Source organism: Mustela nigripes, chromosome 1 (assembly GCF_022355385.1).
Source record: "Mustela nigripes isolate SB6536 chromosome 1, MUSNIG.SB6536, whole genome shotgun sequence".
NCBI classification, from domain to species: domain Eukaryota; kingdom Metazoa; phylum Chordata; class Mammalia; order Carnivora; family Mustelidae; genus Mustela; species Mustela nigripes.
The window spans coordinates 49,184,073-49,205,796 of record NC_081557.1 but is presented as its reverse complement, the minus strand read 5'-3'; the positions used below and the strand labels follow the sequence as shown (position 1 = coordinate 49,205,796).

At 51.1% G+C, this 21,724-nt stretch overlaps 1 protein-coding gene across 2 annotated transcripts in view; it reads right to left on the bottom strand.

The window, feature by feature from the left end:
- Window positions 1-10,740, bottom strand: part of P2RY6 (pyrimidinergic receptor P2Y6) — a 39,143-nt gene extending 28,403 nt beyond the window's left edge. The window contains exon 1 of one of the 2 annotated variants that reach the window (XM_059410233.1): window positions 10,632-10,740. The gene's annotated coding sequence lies outside the window, so the exon portion shown is untranslated. Of the gene's footprint in view, window positions 1-1,568; window positions 1,657-10,631 lie in introns of those variants that run through there. The other variant, XM_059410224.1, reaches the window with a different exon arrangement.
- Between the last annotated feature and the right edge of the window lie 10,984 nt (window positions 10,741-21,724).

Genomic DNA, 21,724 nt, shown 5'->3' with positions numbered 1-21,724 from the left:
CACAACAGTTAAGAATAAAGTCTCTGGAGTCAGATCACGGTTAAAAAACTCCAGAAATGCCACTAGTTGGCTGGGTAACCCTGGGAAAGCCACTTCCCCTCACTCAGGCTTCATTTCCTACGTGTAAGATGGGAATTGTAAGAGCCCCTCTGGAGGGGGCTGGATGGGAGAATGGCATGACAGCAGCCAGCCCAGAGTCTTGGAAGGAAATGTGGGTGGCAGGTGAGCCACACAGAGGAGCCAGGCAAGGCGCCAGCCCTGCAGACCACGCCAGGCTGGGAGCCACAGGCAGTCAGGCCTCTAGGGACAGTCACAGGATGAGGCGACGGCGGGCGGGAGGGAAGAAGAGTCAGCAGGCTCAGAGACAATTGCTAGGTTTCTGGACCATGGCCTGCTCCCTTTCTGGTAAACTAGGAAGCAGTGAGGAAACACACACACACACATACACACACACACAGATTGTAAGAAGTGTAGAGGAGAAAAGCCCTAGCTAAACAGGGAGAGTTGGGCAGCGTGGGGTCACCCCACCCCGCCAGGCCAGGCGAACATGTCCACATACACACATTGCACACATGTGCGCACACACTCACAAGCTGCATGTTCTCGCTTGTGCGTACACCCCCAAGGGCTTGCACACACAGGCTCATGCCCCCTCAGAGGCACGAACTTTGTAGTCTGCAAAGAGCCTTTTCATCTATCATCTCATTCCATACGGAGGGGTGAGAGGTTGTCCCTGAATTGGCCTGGGGCGCGTTCCAGAGCAAACATGATATGTGAATCCCAGACGTCTTCAGGACACACCCAGGGCCCATCCCAGGGCTGTGCTGCCTCAGTGTCCCCCGTCCCCCAAACCCGGAGGTGTTAGCAGGAGCTAGACGGCACCAGAAACCTCAGGAAGGTTTGAACGCAGCCTCCTACCCCAGATTTACTTACTCACCCCACTTCACTCTCCCTCAGCAAGTCGCACTGCGCCTCAAGAACTCACTTTCCCCACCGGTCACACGCGGTCGGCTCTAGCCTGTCCTTTGATTTAGCTGGGATGGCAGAGGCAAGAGTTTCCCAATCGCCTTTTCTGTGGACCCCCATCGGGTCACCTAATCCTTCTAAGCCTCTCCCACCGTAGGCTCCCATAGGGCTCTGAGGGCAGAACCTAGCCTCCTCCCTGGGCGACCCTCACCAGCATACAATACCTAACATTTTTCAATCCTCAGGGGGCGTCATTGTTATCCCCATTTTATAGAATGAGAATTGAGGCCTTAAGAGGGAACATGTCCTGTGCCACTCGAAACTCAAACCAGAGGAACATCGCTCCCAATTCTATCTTTACTATTCTACCCCTCCACGGAGCGCCCCCCCCGCCCCCGCCCCCAGTACCGAATCTTCATCTCCTCTGTCCTATGTGGCCTGCAGGCTCCAGGTGCAACCAGGATCAGGAAGGGAGGAAGACCCCCGCGTCTTCTCCCACCCCCCACTCCAGCCTGTGATCAGCCACAGTGGCTGCAAGGGGGACTGTGGGTGAAGCGTTGAGAGGAGGTGGGAGCTCAGGGTCATTAACCCAGATCACTTACCCAGCAGTTAGTAAGTTCCATGTTGGTCCACGAAGCACTGGAGCAAATTCTGACTCCAAGAACAACCCCTAGAGCTAGCCAGTTCCTGCGCCACAAACTGTCACATGCATGTTTCACAGAAGTCCAAGGAGGTAGCAAGAAACCAAGAAATCAAGGAGGGGAAGTATCTTACCGCAGCACAAAGATGGCAAGAGGCAGGGCTGGGGCTCAAATCCCAAGAACCAGTCAAGTTCATTCAGCCACTACCCAGTTGTGAGCGGGGCCCCCCATCGTCTGGGTGTGCTTCCCTGAGTGTGCTCGCCCATTTAGTCTGAGGGCTGTTGGGACAAGAGTCTGAGATTGCCTTTCACGACGGCACAGGGAGGCACTCCTCCTCCTTTCTGCCCTACCCCTCAGCCCTCTCCTGGCCTTTCTCAGGAAGGTCTGGAGAGAGTCCTGGCCCTGCTTCTTGTTGCCATTGAGAGCAAATGACCTGTGTTTTTTTTTGTTTTTTTTTTTTTTGTTTGTTTGTTTTTTTTTAACAGTGTCTGGAAGATCCATTAAGAGAGGCTGAGACCCTGAGTTAACAGCTCTGTCATCTACAGCTCTGACTCCAGATGCCACCCGCTCCTCCTAAGGGCCTAAGATGACTCCTTGGATTGAAGGTGCCTCGGAGAAAAAAATGGCTGAGCCTGACCCACCATTCTCTTGACAGCTGTAACCCACCTTCGAGCTTGGGCTTGACGAGAGGGCAGACAGGGTGGCTCTGCCCAGAGCCAGTGGTGGCCTGGGACAGCCCCTCCCCCTCCAGAAGACTGGTTCCCCTCCTCCTCCTCCTTCTTCTTCTTCTTTTTTTTTTTTTTTTTGTGTCTTGTTTTGTTTTTACAAATACTTATTGGGTACCTACTCTGTCCAGGTAATGTCCAAGGCATCTGAGAACACAAAACTAAGCCCCACCCTCACACCACTGACATTCTATCAGGGAGACCAGTCTATTTTAGTTAATGAGTTTAGTAACTACAGAGCAGGTCAGGTAGCGCGCTGGAGAGCGACATCAGGAAGGGTAAGGAGGGCAAAGCGCCAGGGGCTTGCAATCTCAGCCACGCTGGACAGGTGCCATCACCATCCTCCCCGGCCACCCAAACCAGAGGAGACCCCAAGCCCTGAGTCCCCATTCTGTGCCAGGCCCTGCCTCAGGGGTTCTCAGAAGCGGGCCCAGGCTCTGGCTCACAGGCCTTAGCTCAGGACCATCAGGGCTCTGGCATGGAGCATCCTGAGCCTGCCTTCCTCTCATGGCCATGGAGAAGCCTTCTGAAGGTTCCACATTTTCCAGTCAACTCCAGTGTCCCATTGTTGAGAGAGCAGACCCAGATAGGCACAGGTAGGGACTGGCCTGGATCCCACAACAGGACAAAGGTGTCCTTGCTCCTGCTCCTGCCTTCTCCCCTGGCATGTCCACAAGGGGAGACTCAGGGCTGAGCCTCACGGCAGAGCACTGGCCTAGGGGGGCTGTCGGTGCCCTCAGCCAGCTCCTGGCAAATGACTGTGAGGTGCTCCTCCGTTGGGCCTACCTGGTAGTCGCAGGCTGCCCCATCCTCCCACCGCGGACAGGCCAAAATGTCCTTCTCTATGCCCCGGGGGGCTGTGACCACTTCTCCCCAGCTCAAGCTCAGGTGACTAGGGTTTTGGTTAACTCTGCCTCACCCCGCTGTCTGACTTCAGGCACGTCCCATCTCTTTGTGGGCCTTGGTTTCTTCATCCATCTGACAGGAGATGCAGACACCTGTATCTCTTTCTGTCATAAAGAAGGAGCAAGCCACTGGCAAGAGGGCAGTTTGCAAACTTCTCAGTGCTATCCATGTGAGAGGGGATATTATATCCTTAACACCCCTGCTTGTCTGAAAAACAGCCTCCTCATGCTTGTGGGTCCCTGACGTAGCCCCCAGAGCAGGCCCTTGATGCTTAATGGGATCTGAGTATAAATTCAAAAAACACAAAAGCACCTCTGTTCCCAGTCTGACGGCCAACAGCCAACAGGAAAAGCCTCTCCTCTTTAAGAAGATGAGGAAGGAGACATGGAGAGGAACAAGGCCAGGAGATCTGGGAAAGGCAATTCCAGGAGGAGAGGGTGGAGGATTGAGGTAGGTATAAGGGTCAACCTCCTCTGTCTCAGGTCCCGGGGCTGGGAGATAATGAAACTAGATGAATGTTGGGAGGGGGGTGTCAGCCATGTGTGGGTTTGACCCAGAAACTGTACAGGTATTCACAGGGGTACACGTGCTTAGAATTGCACCCGTGTGTCTAGGGCACACATGTGTGCCCATGGGAGTGGCCCTGGAATGTCTGTGTTCACATGCATGGCAGCCTTTGTCTGTGTCTCTGCGTGTGATGCACACATGTGCCCACTCCTGTCAACCTCTGGTTCACAAGCCTTGTTTTCCCAGGAGATTTGTGGGGTTCCTGGTCCCTGTAGGCTCTCAATTTTCTCTGGGAACAAAAGCAGTTACGCAAGAGGAGGAGGAAGGCTTAGAGGCTTAACTCAGGCTCAGGCGCTCCCAGCTCAGCCATGGGCGTAGTCTCCTCACCATGGGTGTGTGCCCCAGGTCAAAACCCTGCCTCGCGGGGGTCCTCAGACCCTCTGCAGCACGTGGGCACTGACCACCCCCCCAGTCACCCTCCTGACCTCCAGCACTGGCAGGAGCCCCTCAGTCTCCGACAATAGCCAAGCACTTTACATTTTATGCCCCATGTCCTTGTTGGATGATTGCTGAACACGAACTTCAGAGTCCCATTCCCTCCCCACCCCACAGGCAGCCGCTGCCAACTGGGTCTCAGGGTCTCCCCTTCCTCACTCTGAGCTGGGCTCATAGGACAGCTCTAGCCACTCCATGGGGTAAGTCTCCCCTCTTCCAGAACCTGGGTTTCTCCAGCTGTCCAATAAAGCTCTCTTGGCCCAGAGCAGACTGGACCACTGAGAAGGCCCGTGATGAGCCACCAGTAAGCAGCAACAGTGTCCTGCACGTCCCAGACACCCAGACACCCAAGGCTGCGGCTCACTGGCACCTTGCTGCTCCCCGGATCCAGGAGGGAAACACAGCCCTGAGTTCTCTGCCTGAAACAGGAGACCACCTGGCCCCAGGCTCAGGGCTAGACCTGGTTCCTCTGGGGTCCCCAAGGGCCTGGACCCTCCCTGAGGCTTGCAGGCAGCATGCCTGGTGGTCTCCTCAGACAGGGTGAGGCTAGGCCCTCCTGTTGCACCTCAGCTTTCCTTTTCTGCAACCTGGGCACCCCGTTCTGTCTCGCATCTGGGGTCTGCTGTTACACATCATCGGGAGGGTCAGAGGCACATCCGAGAAGTGGTGGAAGAGGAAGGAACTCGTGCTGGCAGGGGCTGTCCCTCGCTGGTGCACACCCAGCACACCCAGACCCTGACAAAGCTCCGCACCACCCACATGGGCCCACACATACACGCAGGGGCCCCGGCAGCTGCCACCCCTAGGCACACAGGCAGCCGCATAAGTGTGCATTCTCATGCAGCCCAGGATACACAGGGTGACCACTTGGCTCCACAGCCCGTTTCATTCCAAGACCTTTCAGAACAGAGAGGGGTGCACAGGGAAGAGCTGAGTCCTTGGCTTCTGCCCAGAGAGGCTGAGGGTTTCCCAAGGACACCAAGTGGTTTTTCTGGCCCATCCTCTCCGGCCACCCGGCAAAGCCCTGCCCAGAGTGCTCAGAGAGAGCAGGTCAAAGTCCTTTTGGGAGTGTGGTCCTCCATCTGCCTAATCCTGTGTGTTTCTGGCTCAAGGGGAGGCCTTGGACTAATCAGTCACTCTGGATTTGGGAGCCGCAGGGGCAGAATGTGGGAAAGAGAGTTGTGGGGGTGGGGCCATTGCTAGTCAGAGAGGGCCCAGCCTCCCCCAGAGCCCTCACTGCACGAGATTTGTGATTCATTCACTCATTCTGTATTTATCAAGCTTTTCCGAGTATCAGTGTCCTAGTAGTGAAGCTTCTCAGCCTGTCTCAGACTTGGCTCAGAATCCAGTTTCCACAGAGCTTCCGGGATGGTGTGGGTGGGGTCCAGTCCCAGGTGCCTCCACCGCACTCTGGTTCTCCTCCTGGATTCCAGCCATAGCCCGATCTGATCCTCACCACACGGACTGAAGTGGGAACTTCACTGAGGAGCACTGACATCGTCTAAGAACATGTTAGAAATGCACCCTGAGGCCCTGCCTTCACCTACAAAAATCAGATCCCCAAGGAAGCCAGGCATACAGTGACATTTGAGAAACATTGATATAGAACATTTCATAGAGACCCAGTTCTTCTTCCCGCTGCCCTTTCTAGGATGGCAAAGGCCCATTTGGGTAACAACTATATGGGCAAACACACAGTGCTTATAACATCTTATTCAACCCTCATACAGCCCTAAAGGGGAAGTACCATTACTATTCCCGTATTACAGATGGGGAAAAGAGGCACTGAGCAGTTGGGTAACTTACTAAAGACTGGTAGAACTATTAGTAGCAAAGTCAGGATTTGAACACAATGCTTTGGACCAGTACACTGCCCTATTCAGCACCAATGTCTCCGTATCTGGGTAGGAGTCAGTGTGGTGAGATAGGCCATAAAAAAAGTGAAAAACTTAAGGAGACAGTGAACCTTCTCCTAAGAGCCTAGGAAATAATCAGATTTTACTTATGATATTTTTAGAATTTACAGCTCTGGGGGCACCTGTGTGGCTCAGTGGGTTAAGCCTCTGCCTTTGGCTCAGGTCATGATCTCAGGGTCCTGGGATCGAGCCCCGTGTTGTGCTCTCTGCTTGACGGGGAGCCTGCTTCCCCCGCCCTCTCTGCCTGCCTCTCTGCCTACTTGTGATCCCTCACTCTCCGTCAAATAAATAAATAAAATCTTAAAAAAAAAAAAAAAAGAATGTACAACTCTGTCCTCAAAGGGCTGGAGGCAGTGCAGACAATAGCCACAAAGGCCATATGATCCTATTAGAGGCAGAGCAGAAATAAACGGTAGAGAAATCTGGACTAAGATGGTGACTGAGCTCCCTGGCAGCCAAAATAAAAAGGGAGGGAGGAACGGGGCTAGCAGGAGAGAGGCTCTGAGGGTTCCTGAGCTGAGCCAGAGTCATAGGGAAGGAGATAAGTGGACCACTGGAGAGGTATTCGGGATGAAAGTTCAGTGGGGCTTGATCACCAAATGGAGGGTAAAGCCCAGAATACACCCAAGCCTTTGGCTCCTGCGGGGGTGCTAGAGGAGCGAGAGCACACAGATAAGGACTGGACACAGCACCTCACACAGTAAGCACCAGTGAATGTTAAGCTACCTGTTCCCTCTTCATTCATGGTAATGCCACTCCCTTCCTCACCCCGCTTCGCACAGCCTGGAGGCTCAGGACTCTGGCGTCTGCTCTTCCCCAACCTCTGGGAGGCTCCTGCTCACCACCCCAGACTCCAGAACCACTGCCCCCCAAGCTACAGCTCCTTCCTTCCCCGCTTGGGGGCGGTCGTGGGAAAAAACTCAGGGCGAGCACTGTGCGTTAGCAGGCCTGCGGTGCCGGCTCAGGGCCGGGCTGGGTGGAAAGGCTACAGGTTAAGAGGTGACACCCAGGAAGCCTGTCCCCCCCACCCTCCCCAATCTCATAAACTCTCAGCCAATCCTGCATTCTTCCAGAGGACAAGCCTCCCCAGTTCTTTCAGTTCTGAGACCAATTTCTCACATGTGGCTGAGACTGAGGCGGAGCAGAGAGGAGGGGCAAGAGGTCACAGTCGCGGTGTCTCGTGCTCTATTTTCCTAACTCTTCACCTGATCGTTCATTTCTTCAGGCTCTCCTCACCTGTTCGACTAATATCTACAGTCTGGTCCAGGTATCCCACAACAAGACTGCTGTCCGCAGGAGCAAGAGGTCAGGGCGTTTTAGTCCTGTGTGACAGTTTATCAGCCAAGCAAAGGGGGTTCTGGAGAGGGAAAGTGACTTGTCCAGGCTGACAAGGGGCCTGGCCGTCCACCCTCCACTCCCCAGCCCACGCTGACCTCCAACACGGCTGTGCATTAATGGTGCCATTCTTGCGAACCCCACAAGAGTTTTTTCAATAACCTAAGGTACTTAGAGAGTCCCCAACACAGTGAGGTTTGCCTTTGGGGTCTCCTCAGCCCCATTTCTTTTTCTCTCCCTTTGTCCTCTTTGTGTCCCCTTCAGGAACTCAGTGATCCTGAGGGGAACGATGACCAACCCTGGATCCAAACCACTCCTTCTCCGCGGCCACCCTCCCTTGAAAGCCATGAGTTCCAAGTACCTCCACTGCCCTGTTGGGGCAGGTTCACTGTCACCCATCCCAGGGAACACGTGGCAATTTTACCAGGGACCTCCCCTCACCCCTTCCCTTACCACGACAGGAAGAGCTCCAATGGCTGCGTTTGGCTGTGGACAGATAGTTCCTGGAGCTTCTCAGATAATCCTGCAGAAGTGACCACTAGCATATTTTCTCTGGCAGTTTATAAGCTTGAAAGTGTTTCAGGCTTCCAGAGCCAGGGTCAGAATCCTTGAACACTTTAAGCTGGAATCAGGGAATGTTACAGCTGGAGCACAGAAAGTCAGAGCTTAGGTTATAGACTTCAAGAATGTGTGAGTTGAGATTATAGATTCTTAGGGCTAAGGCTGTAGAATCACTGACAATTACAGCTGGATTGTGGATTAAAAGGAAATCTGACAGCTGAAAAGAGAGAGCTGGCCTTGTCACCCAGCCAGTCACGGATGGGCCAGGTCTCCCGAAACCCAGCAAAGTTCTGTCTTCCAGGCCTCCTGGAGCAGCACAGAGGGTCTCTGGGGCCAAAGCACTCTCTGCGTGGGGACAGTGGGGACACTGGTCTGCCTCTGTCCTGTCCCGAGCCTCACTGCCAGGCCATCACAGCACGCCGCCACCACAGTGGATATATTTAGGTGCCCTCCCTAAATATGTTTCCACAGCTCCCAACACTGCCTTTTATGTCCCCTCCTCCTCCGAGGCCTCCAGGCACCTTCTCTAAACTGCCCCAATGAAGTCATCAGGAACAACAGCTCTTGCTCCACCAACGCAAACATTCCCCTCCCCTAAAGAAGGCCCAGCTTGAGGGGTCTCCTGGGTCACCTCAGCCTGGAGCTCAGTCCCACCTGCTCTAACTCTGACCTCACCTCCTCCCTCCAGCTCCCAGGGCTTACCTTGGGCCAGGGACCAAACATCCTTGATCTTGCCCTTCTTGACTTTCCTTATTCTAGACAAAGGGCACCCTTGCCCCTGGCAGTCCCCAAACACACACACACACACACACACACACACACACACACACACACACACGTGTGCGTGGGCACACATGCACCAGCATTTTTTTGTTCCTCTAGTGTTTGTCAGGAGAGAGTCCTCTATCAGACGGCTACCCTCGCACTTCACCCCAGCCTCCCTCCCACACTCCATTCCAGCCTTGCCAGAAACTTGGCATCCTCCCTTTTCAGACTGCATCTTCCCAGCAGCACAGAGTCACGTAGAGTACCAGAGTGATGGAGACCAGGGACAGGAATGGATTCCCTAGATGTGCTTGGATGGAAGGCTCTCAGATTCCCAACTGCCCATCACATGAGAAATTGTCGTTCCTGTGGGTATCGGGGTTCCTGGGGCAGGCAGGGAACCCCTCATGTAGGGGCTCCATCACACCCATCATAGTTTTATCACCAGCAGTTAGTCTTATCACCAACAGTTAAGGGACTTTATGGGCTGGAGTTTGTGCTAGAGTTTTATATCCTTACAATGACCCTTTGAGGCAACTATATTAATGTCTCCATCTTACAAAGGAAGAAACTAAGGCACAGACAGGTTTTAACCAAAGTCCCACATGTAGAGCGTACCAGAGCTGGGATTTAACCAAGCCTGGATAACACAACCACCTCAACAGTCCCAGGTGGTAACCTGCCATAGGGACCTCCTTCCCCGTAGTCCCCAGTGGTCCTGCAGCCTCTTTCTGCCCAGCCGGTGGAGAAAAAGAGAGAATCTCATTGATTCTGCTCCCCTGCTGCTGAACTAGAAATAACCAACAGACCCCAGTACAGTCCCCTCATGTGGGGTACACCCCCCACATCACTGGGGCCCCTTCCTTAAGTTGTAGATGGCCCCATCCACAACTCCAGCTTCCCATAATGCACACAGGCACACATAGCACAACACACACCACCCATACCTTGTGTTAAGTCCTGCCATCCCAGTCTGGAGGACAGGCAGGGGACTCCTACTCTACAGGTGCCAGAGGACTCCCACCTCAGGACAAACCCTGCCAAGCCTTGAGTCAACTCATGGGATGCTAACTTACCCAAACAATATTTTACATTAAAACCAATGCGGAAATCTTACAGAGAAGAATGCAAAATCCACATGAATGCTAAAGATTAGGAGACTTCAGAGAAGCTGTGTGTGTGAATGTGAGTGTGGGACTGTTTGCACTTCCTCCACCCAGATCCGGGGTGAGCTTTCATTCTCCAGAGCCTTTCGGGGTGCTGTGTGGAAAAGTAAGAACCACCCTGGGGCCACGAAAAATGTTCTTCCCGGGGTAACGGCTACACAAATGCTTCTCACCTTCCACCACCCGGCTCAGCACACCACACAGGGCAGCACAGGTGCCACACACGGAATACACATCTCAAAACCGGCACAACACGCGTATGTATGCACCACTGTGTCGCGGCGCCTGCCACAGTGTGCACACTCCTGGGGGCACACATGGAACCCCGAGGTTCCTCCCGCACAGTCACCTGGAGCTTTGGGAGGTAATGCACACACTTCCTGCGTGTGGTCACACCCCACAATCCACTGGTCACATGTCACACACACACACACACACACACACACACACTAATGCATACAACCCGGCACACACATTTCCCATACTCCATACTCATGTCTTACACACTGTCAACACCACACACACACACCCCTAGGAACCCCACCCCGGCAGGGCTTCGAGCCTGGAGCTGGGGCGGGCAGGCATACTCCGGACCCGCGCTTGCTGGCACCTCCTGTCCCTGGATTCCCCCGACCCGCACGCCCTTACCTGTGCCCCGCAGCACCAGCCGGCTCCAGGCGGGGAACAGCGCTCGCCTCGGCGCTGAGAGGCGAACTCGCACGCCTCCGTCTCTGTCGTTAGGAGGCGAACCCGCAAATCAAGCGGCCGCAGGAGTTGGTCCCCCCTCCCAGCCCAGCGTCTCTCGCCTCCCGAGTGCCTCGCAGCCCGAGCCCGAGCACCAGGACTGGGGCGGGGGCGTGGCCGGGCTGGCGCGCAGCCACGTTGGAGTCCCGCCCAAGCTGGACCCGGCTGGGTTGCCCGCCCCTTGGGGAGAGCAGGGGGTGCGGAGAAGAGTCTGGAAGAGGCCACAGGCGTCGGGGGCGGCGCTCTGGGTTGGGAATCGTGATCCCCTGGACTCTAGTCCAGGTTCCAGCATCCTTAAGGTTCCCTGGTCTCAGTTTCCCTCTTTGTACTGGGGGCAATGGGAAGTGGTGATTCCTCGGGTCTTTGGGGCTCTGACATTCTGCAGTTCTGAGCTGGTGGCAGAGAGGAAGGAATAATAATTATTTCTTGAGTACCTGTTATGTGCCAGACACCGACTATGTTAGGTATTTTTTTTTTTTTTTAAAGATTTATTTATTTATTTATTTGACAGAGAGAAATTACAAGTACACTGAGAGGCAGGCAGAGAGAGAGAGAGAAGGAAGCAGGCTCCCTGCCGAGCAGAGAGCCCGACGTGGGACTCGATCCCAGGACCCTGAGATCATGACCCGAGCCGAAGGCAGCGGCTTAACCCACTGAGCCACCCAGGCGCCCCTATGTTAGGTATTTTAATCCGTTACCTCATTTAATCCCCATGGCAATTCCAGGGACTTTTTAAATCCCATTTTACAGGTGGAGAAACGGAAGCACAAACAGATGAAGTGACTTGCCCAATATTATGCAGCTGGTAAGTGGCAGACCTGAGATTTGAAACCAGGCAGTCTGGCTCTAGAGCCCAAGTACCCCTACAGCCCGGGTTGGTGACACTTTCCACACCAGAGGCTGCTCCCTGATCATCATAACAATCCCAGGAGCCTGGTGTTACAGATCCATTTTACGGATTAAGAAATTGAGGTATGGGAAGATTATCTTACCCTAGGTCGTGGAGCTGGTGGAGCATCACACTAAAGATGGGAGTTGGAGGGACACCTGGGTGGCTCAGTTGGTTAAGCAGCTGCCTTTGGCTCAGGTCATGATCCCAGCATCCTGGGATAGAGTCCCGCATCGGGCTCCTTGCTCCGCAGGGAGCCTGCTTCTCCCTCTGACTCTGCCTTCCACTCTGTCTGCCTGTGCTCACTCTCGCTCTCTCTCTGACAAATAAGTAAATAAAATCTTTAAAAAAAAAAAAAAAAGATGGGAGTTGGAGTGATGCTGGGGATGGTGAGTGTCAGGATAGTGTGACCGGACAGAACTTGGCACATAGGTGGTGCTTAATCAATGTCAACATTCCTCCTGACTGTCACTCCCTGTGCCTCGCTTCTTTTATCTCCTAAGATCTCCTACTGGACTCTGGCTTCCACTTCCCTCATCCCTGAAACCTCTCTGACCCATGGCCCTCAGATAAGCCAGACCCAGTGGCTCGGTGACCACTGCAGCTTTTATTCAACAACTGAGTTCCTAGTATGTGTCAGGCTCTGTGGTAGGCACTGGAAATGCACAAAGACAGTTCAGAGAGCTCTGGCTCCATGGAGTTTACAAGCAGTGGGGAACACAGACATTAGTCACACAAATTAATACATGATTACACATTGTGATGAGTGCTAAAAAGGAAAAGTGAAGGGCTGTATGAGAGATTATAATGCGGGGCAGGGGAGACATCCAGTAAATCAAGAAATTTGGGAAGACGTCCCAGAGGAAGTACCATTTAAGCTGAGACCAAAGTGAGTGGCTGGCCTCAGCCAGTTGACAGTGAGGGGAAGGGAATCGAAACCACGCAGAGGGCTTGAGGCAGGAAAGGGCTTCTCTGGTTCCAGGAAATGAAGTGCAACCAGACTTGGGGGTGCCCCACAAGCTGGGAGGCATGGTGGGAGATGGGTTACAAGAGCAGCAGTGGCCATCCCAGACAGATCTTGTGGCAATGGTCAGGAATCTGGCCCTTGTCTGCAGGGCCGTGGGAGTCACAGAAGTGTTTGGAGCAGCAGAGTGACATAATCCGATTTCACTTTCGTAGATTTCTCCAGGTGCTGGATGGAGAATGAGGAATGGATGAGAGGCAGAAGGTGGCAGCAGGAGCCCAGCTAGGACATTGCCTATAGTCGGCTTTCCATAGGCTGCAGGCTGGCTTTCCATAGTCTGGAAATAGATGATGGTGGCAGGCTTCTGTAGGGAGTAGGGGATAGAGCTCTGAGGACAGATCCAAGGATGTCTAGTGTCGGGAGCTCTCTCTGTCTGGATAGATCTTGAGGCAAAGCCTTGTCTGGTTCATCCCTTTGCAGGGAGAAGGTGTTTGCCTGTGACTCAAGGGACTTGGGCCCCTAGAAACCCTCAGCTAGGGAGGCTCTCTCCTCTGACTTCACAGTGGCACTTCCAAATCCCCCCTCCTCACACAAACCCTAACTTACCGATATCTTCATCCTAGCTGCTGACCTCACTCTCTACTGGACTCACCAAGAAAATTCACTCACAAATGTCCACTGGCCCTTTCTTGCATCAGATAGACACTAGGACTGAGATCAGGCTTTCTAGAAGGGGCTCACTCAGGTTTCTGCCCCCAACCTTTCAACTCAACAGCCTTCTATCCAAGAAGTGGCTCTTCTGTCATCCGCAGTGAAGGCCCCAGCCAGTGTCCAGAGCTGTTCTGCTTCTGCAATCGGGTCCCCCGTACCCTCAGGCAGCCCACTCTCTCCTGGTCTCCTTTCCTGCCAGTCTGAACCTGCTCCAGCATCTCCCCTAGCCCTGCTTTGGGGCCAGGCTCTCCAGGTACTGCCCCCTCCCTTCCCTTCACCACCACTGCAGTCCTTTCCCATTTACTTCAGTCCCTACAGCACTCCCAACACAGCCCCTCCAAGAACCTAGGAACCCGTGTCTCCAAAGGAGTGTCACTCCATGGACACTGTCAAGAACTCCCAGGGTGGCCCCCACAATACCCTTCCTGCTTCTCCTCCTGCTTCCCAGATCCTCCCAGGGCTCTGTCCCTGCCTCTTCTCTGCTCACTCTGCACATTGTCCCTTGGGGAAGGCTCCTTCAATTACCTCTGTGTGCCAGACACCCAGTCTCCCCCTCCAGCCCAGCCTATCTCCTGCATCCCAGACCCATTGTTTCTTGGACATCTTTGATGTCCTTTGATGACCAAAGCATCCTCTTCTCTGCGTTACTCTCCCTCATGTCCTCATCTCTGTGATTCATCAGCCCCATCACCTCACCCCAATATCTGTGACACTCAGAAGATAGCTCCTCCTTTCAGCTCCCTTTGTAGCTTGTATTCAGCAAACATTTACTGAATTCTTGCTGTGGGAAGGATTTCTTAAAGAAAAACAACAAAAGAGAAAAAGATTATGCAGGAAAAAATTGGTGAACTCCAGTCAAATAAAATTTTTAAAGTTCAGTTAATCATAGACATACACACACACAAACACACACACACACAGACACCACACACACATACACACAGGAGTGAAAAGACAGACCACAGGCTGAGAGAAGATAATTGCAATACATGTAACAGACAAGGGTTACGATTCAGCACATATGAATAACGTCTAAGTATCAATCAGTAGAAGCCAAACCGCCTAATAGAAAACTGAGCAAAACACATAAACAGGCATTTTAAAGAAAAGGAAGCGAGTACGGTCCATGCATATAGGAAAATATGTTCAACCTCATTATCACCTAGGGAAATTTCAATTAAAACTGCGGTAAATGGGCGCCTGGGTGGCTCAGTGGGTTAAGCCGCTGCCTTCGGCTCAGGTCATGATCTCAGGGTCCTGGGATCGAGTCCCGCATCGGGCTCTCTGCTCAGCAGGGAGCCTGCTTCCCTGTCTCTCTCTCTGCCTGCCTCTCCGTCTACTTGTGATTTCTCTCTGTCAAATAAATAAATAAAATCTTTAAAAAAAAAACGGTAAAATGCCATTTCACACACATCAAATTAGCAAAAATTGAAGAGCTTGAGAATATCAGCTTTGCCGAGAGCATGGAAACAGGAACTTGTACGCACTGCTGGTAAGGCTAGAATGCACACAACCAAGTCCAAGGGCAGTTTGTCAATATCTCCAAGTTGCAGGTGCATGGGGGTCTAAGACTGAGCCGTGCCACTCAACATGCATAAGCAAGAGAAACCGCGGATGCTTCAAATGTACATCACAGCATTGTGTCTAAAGTAAAACACTGGAAGCAATCTAAATGTCCATTAACAGGAGAATGGAAAGATACATTTTTATTCAGGTATCCCTTGCTGTCTGAACTCTCACTCTCCCGGTGTTTGTTATAATGGCTCGCAAAAATTTTAATTGTGGAAAACCTGACATAATGGAGCTCCATGTGCTCACCAGGGTGAGTCTGGGTAAGCAGGTGTGGAGGGGATGGTGGTCCTAAACTCAGCTGTTCTCCCAAGAGGACAGGATCGTGCCCCATGCTTATGTCCCTTAAACTCATTTGATCCGTAATTGTCACCATCTTCCTTTCATTAAGTGAAAGTGTCTTCTAAGGAAGTTGGAAAGCCTGACAAGAAAGCAGGTAACCCAAGCGGCTTAGAGAAGCCCATACATTGGAAGAAAATGTGGAAGTCATAAAACTCATTGAGAGGCTTGGCCAGGCCCACGTCCTCCTTCTTCACACACAAGAACTGTTCTGTGCACGAGAAAACAGGAAGAAAAGCTCATTCAGTGTTAGATAATGGAGTAATCAGTTTTTAAATGTTTTAGAACTTTCCTCAATGAGGGAAACGTCCCATATCTGCCATTCACTGGGTAATCTCTAGTCCCATGTGGCTATTGAGCTCTTGAGATGTGTCTAGTGCAACAGAGAACCTGAATTTGTATCTCTCAATTAATTTACATTTAAATTTAAGTAGCCTTGTGGGGCTAGCAGATACTGTACTGGACAGCACGGCTTTATACTGGGCCGAAGTCTTTGCTGATTATTAATTAATACCTTTAAAGAATTTCAGTGCTATTGGGGGGAAATCAGTTGAAGTTTTTAGGTGAGCTGGGAACCTATTGTTTTTCCCAGCTAAAATTCTGTACTGTGAGCTTTCACTACTCATGAATTTGCTGTTAGGAATGGACTATGTCCTGATAATAAGGGATGGTTGTAGAGTCGTATAATGGAGTTCTCTACAGCAGAGAAACTTAGGGAACCAGAGCAACACATAGCAACAAAGCTATCTCTCACATGACTGAGAAACATACACAGGAGGGAGCACATGGAATGATACCGTGACCACCAAGTTTAAAAACATGTGAGATAATGTCAAAGTCATGTAAAAGTGCATGAAGATATGAGTGGGAATGACCAACAGGGTAGAGGTCACCTTGGAGAGGAAGGAGGAGGTGAAATTATAAGGGACACACTGATGGGCTTTGTTTCTTTCCTGACTCCCTGCACAGTCTGCCAAGACGGAGGGTGAGCAGGGCCCCATGGAGAGGAGGCACCTCTTGTCAGTAGCTTTCTCTGCCTTCCTCCCCACCAGTCAGGGCCCAATGCTCCTCTCAGCTGCCAGGCTCCATTGTTGGCCTCTGATATACCCAATCATTTCTGCCCAATGTTGTCTCTCTCCACGTCTCTCCCCTCCCAGCAGAGAAGTCTCTAAGGGCAGGACCATGTCTGGTGTTCACCAGCCCCATGATCCCCCACACTTGGCACTGGGCTTTGTAACTATCTAAATGAGGGAATGAATATAGATTTTATTTTTTTGAGGATTTAGAGTTATCCTTATCATGTATTTATTCTCTGACCCTTGCTATGTTCCCAGGCATGTGCAGGACCATGGATCCAAAGATGAATTGTTTGTGGCTAATGCCTTCAAGAAGTGTTCAGTGTGGCGAGAGGATAAAGCAGGACATGGTGGGCATTGGGACATGGAGACTTGCACTGAGGCAGGGGTACAGGGGGTGGTAGAGTGCAAATGTGTCCTAGGCTGAGTGTTCGAGAACAACTTGAATTGTCTGGGTAAAATCCGGGGAGGTGGCAGCATGCAGATGGGGATGAGAATATTGTGAATTCTGAGGACCTTGCAAATCGCAGTCCTACTGTAGCGAGGAGGAGTAGACAGGACAAGGCTGAAGAAGGGGCGGGGACCAAGTCTTGCAGGGACTCGAATGCCATGCTGGGAATCTTGGTTTATCCTGACGGTGATGGGAGCCATAGAAGGGCTTAAGCAGGGAAGGGATATAATCAGAAAGCTGTTTTAGAATGATTGCTTGTCCTGGCTGCTGTACCGGGCAGAAGAGGAGGCAGGGGACCAGTGGGAAAGCTGGACCAGTCATCCAGGCAGTGGTGATGGAAGAGGGATGATAAGTGAGGAGCTGATTAGAAGATGGGTTGGGGTGCCTGGGTGGCTCTGTTGCCTTCGGCTCAGGTCATGATCCTGGAGTCCCAGGATCAAGTCCCACATCAGGTTCCCTGCTCGGATGGGATTCAGCTTCTCCCTCTGACCCTCTCCCCTCTCCTGCTCTCTCTCACTCTCTTTCTCTCAAATAAACAAAATCTTAAAAGAAGAAAAAGAAGATGGTAAGTTGTGGGGCTTTTAGGAGGTAGAATCAGCAGGGCCTGGGCAGATTGGATATGAATATGAGGGAGACTGGGGATTATCTTGGTTTGGGTTCCCCTGGAACTGATCCTGAGTTGAGGATTTAAGTGCAAGTACTTAATTTCTGAGGTGATCCTGGGAAGCGTGAGTAGGGTCTGGGGAAGTATGACAAAGAGAAGGAAACGAATTCAGGGTGGTGAGTGAGCAGGTCATCAATGGGGGTCAATCTCATTGGGAACCACTAGGAGGCAGCACAGAACAGGCCTCAGAGAGGTCCCACCGGAGGGAGGGACTCTGGAGCAAATTTACCTACCAACTCCAGCTGTCATTGGTTAAAGGCTGGTCTCCAAACTGTCTGGCACTTGTGGCCAAGTGTGCTCCAAACAACCAGAGAAAGCCCCTGGGTAGAGTCCCAGGCGCCTTCAATGAGAAGCGGCAGGGGTGTGAGGAATAGTGGGTACTGAGGCTCATGGGCTGGGTGAGAGGAGTCCCATTTACTCCCAATAGGTTGAGCCCTGGTTCTCAAGGTGGGCAGAGGAGGGAAATCCGTGTCAGAGTTGGGGGACTGGGGGCAGGCTTGGTGGCCCTGACTGTTCCCCAGCATCCTTCCCTCAGGCATCAGCCTCTCTTGTCTGGTCCACCCACCGTCCCTAGGGCCTCCTGAGTATGAAAGCCTTGCCCAATTTCAGTGGAGACTGCTCCAATTGCTGGAAATGCCTCTTCTGATTAGCTTAGCTAAGTGATTTGACCCCTGCCCCCTATCAAGGCAGAGAAACTTGGTGACTCTTTAATAAAATCAAGTCCTGTCACCCAAGGTTAGCAGTGGATGGCAGACACCGATTTGGGGCCTAAAACGTATGTTCTCTAGGCCAGAGGGTGGGTGAGGTTGCTGAAGGGGAGAGAGAAGAACAGAAAAGAACGTTTAGGATAGAGCCATCGATTACAGGAAGGCAGAGGAGACATCCAGGGATGAGACTGAGGAGGAGCAGCCGGAGCAGTGAGTTGAGTAGGAGACCAATGTGGTGTCACTGAGGCCAAAGGAAGACAGGCTTGGGAGAAGGCAGATGATGGCTGCAGGCTCAGAGCTGGCCCAGGAGCCAGGCACCATTCCCTGCTGGCCCCAGGAGAGGTTAAGGACCTTTCATTAAACCGCGCCTGGCAGCAAACTTACATCCTCCTTTTCCTCTCCCTTCTCCTCCCCCTCTTAGCCTTGGCCCATGACCTCAAAAGCTGGCAGCGGGCAGGCGTCCAGTGAGACCTGGAGCTGGAGGAGCTAGGTCTGGCATTTCCAGTGACTCCCGAGACGACCCTGCACCAGTCAGCCCCCAGACTTGATGAGCCTGCAGCTTCCTCTTGAGGCCAGCACCGCTCTTTCAGCCCTAGCCATGGCCCCAGGACTCCCCAACCCCTTTCCTGAGGTCCGGGAGCCATTTGTTTCTCCTATTTACTTTGTCAGTCTGGAAGCCACGGCCAGCCTACGGAACCCCGTTTCCCATCCCCACACTATTCCAGCTGCCCATGAGTGACCCAGGAATCTCTGCCATTGCAGCTCTTCCTCGGGTCTCTGGATCCCTCTCTTGCCTCCCCGTGTAGGGCGATCGTGGATGCGAGTGAATCATTGCCCTTTTCTGGGTCTCGGTCTACCCAACGATGCAAAATTGGGTTAGAAGTCCCTGCCCTGCCTCCCTCCCACAGCTGGCTCGGAGGGTTCATACTTTGTAAATTCTGCTATTTATACATGCTTCTCCGCCTCTTGGAATGTTATTCCTTCCCTTATCTTCTCTGTGGGTCTTATTTATCCTGCCAAGCTCTACTAATAAAGCATGCTACTATTTATTTCATGTGTGCCCTGAGCCAGTATTGTGCCAGATGTTTTATATTCATCATCATGCTTCATTTGTAAGTGGAGTCTGAGTAGTCACTCTGATCATTCCCATTTTACAGTTGAGGAAACTGAGGCTCAGAGGGACTACCTATATGACTTGTGTTAGGTTAACACATCTAGGAAGTATTGCTCAGAACTAGAACTCAGGACTTCAGAGGTGAGACTTTGGTGTTTCTCCTTTCAGCTCAGCTCCTTCCCACCAGCTTCATGCCCATCAAAGCTGCTCCTGATTCAGACGTTAACATGCTCTGAAAGGGACAGAGGTGCCCTTTCAGTCTCAGGGTTGTAAGTTCGAACCCCACGCTGGGTGTGGAGGTTACTTAAAAATTAAATCTTAAAAAAGTAATAATAATAAATAAAAGGAATATAATACCTTTGACAAAATAGGTGACATTCCAGAGAGTTCTGTGGCTCAGCTGCCCCTAAGGCCTCACTGAGTTCCATAACACTGATGCTGCCGGGGGGCACAGGGGTGACAAAATCAACACATGGAGGCAGGAGTCAAATAACCTGAGAGTTGAACCTTGAGATCAGGAGGCAAATCTTTCACTTGGTGCCAACAGATTCCTGTCCCTCTTAAATCAGACTTGTTGAATCTGAGATACGGCCAGACATGATTATTTGGTTTCATAATTTAAACATCACCACGAAGAAAAAATTGATATTTGCATTCATTTCACGTCCTGAAGAAATCAACAAATCGATATCCAAAGCCTGAAAATGACCTAAATATCTATTCACAGGGAACTGGTTAGATAAATCATGGTTGATCCCTGGACCCTGGGATCAGGACCTGAGCCAAAGGCAGACCCTTAACCAACTCAGCCACCCAGGTGTCCCAGGGATTTACCATACTCTAATTAGTTTGCATAAATGCACACATTAATCTTCTTAGGACTTATATAGAACACATGATTACTCCCAGTTTTTCAGAGGAAAAAAGGGAGAGACCCATGGTTTTGTCCAAGGTCACCCAATCTCTAAGGAAAGGAACTGGAGCCGGGGGTCCTGCTAACAGGAACAACAGAAAAGGCAGAACAAAACCTTCACCTTTACCTCTCAGAGAGCCAGTCCCTCATAAAAAGGGGGAAGCAATGTAAGTAAAACTCCTAGCACTGTGCCTAACCTGGAGTAAATAATCAAATCCTCTCTTTAACTATTGGAGTGCTTTATTTAAGTAATAGAACAAGACTTTCCAATTCAACTGATACTTCTTGATATTTCAAATTGGTATTCAATTTGATATTTCTTGCTATATAAATTAAGAAAGGGAGAAGCAAGCACTGAGGAAATGAAGTAGGTATAGGAAACCACTTTTGTCCTAATGATGACTGTGGTTTTCTTTTTTTTTTTTTTTAAGATTTATTTATCTATTTGACAGAGATCACAAGTAGGCAGAGAGGCAGGCAGAGAAAGAGAAGGAAGCAGGCTCCCCGCTGAGCAGAGAGCCCTATGTAGGGCTTGATCCCAGGATGCTGGGATCATGACCTGAGTCGAAGGCAGAGGCTTTAACCCACTGAGCCACCCAGGTGCCCCAATGATTGTGGTTTTATCAGTGAGACAAAGTTAAGTGGACCCACATACCTAAACTTGTAGACTGACAGTTTGTTATTGTTGATGTTCAGCTGATTTTTCCATGCTGAACCTCACTGTAAAATTAAGAAGCAGATGAATTATTTATATGATTTTTAAAAAGATTTTTTTTTTATTTATTTGAGAGAAAGAGAGAGAGTATGAACAGGGGGAAGGCAGAGGAAGAAACAGACTCCCTGCTGTGCAGGGAGCCTGACCCGGGGCTTGATCCCAGAACCCTGGGATCACAGCCTGAGCTGAAGGCAGATGCTTAACTGACTGAGCCGCCCAAGTGCCCCTACAATTATTTTTAAGGGTTATTTAAGTAATCTCTACACCCAGCATGGGGCTCAAACTCACAACCCTGATCAAGAGTCCATGCTCTTCCAGCTGAGCCAGCCAAGCGTCCCTGTTTACCCAAATTTACGTTCAGAGGTTTTAAATGACAAAACTCGCCACAAGAGCTAATTTTTTTTTAGAATATTTGATGCCATTTTAGATAATATTGTGCAACTTTCATACCACCAACCACCCTCCACCCTGAGTTCTTGGATATGTAACTAGTCCTTTAATCACCCTGGATTAAGGCTGTTTGGGGCATTAATGGTGTCAAAATGGTGGCATGGTCATATATTCTCTTTATCATGTAATGTTAAATGTATGTATTGACATACATGATGCTCACTTTGTTTTCTGGCAACTTGCAGATCAGAAAATACCAACAGAGTATTGCTGTCCTGCAGTGAAAATCAGATAAGAAATCGAGGTGCCTGGGTGGCTCAGTAGGGCTGAGGGCCCAACTCTTGCTTTCTGCTCAGGTCATTATCTCATGGGTTGTGAGATGGAGCCCTGTGCTGGGCTCTGTACTCACTGGGGAGGCTGCTTGAAGATTCTCTCCCTCTGCCCCTTCCTTTAAAAAATTAAAAAAAAATTTTTTTTCATGAATTTTCTTTATTT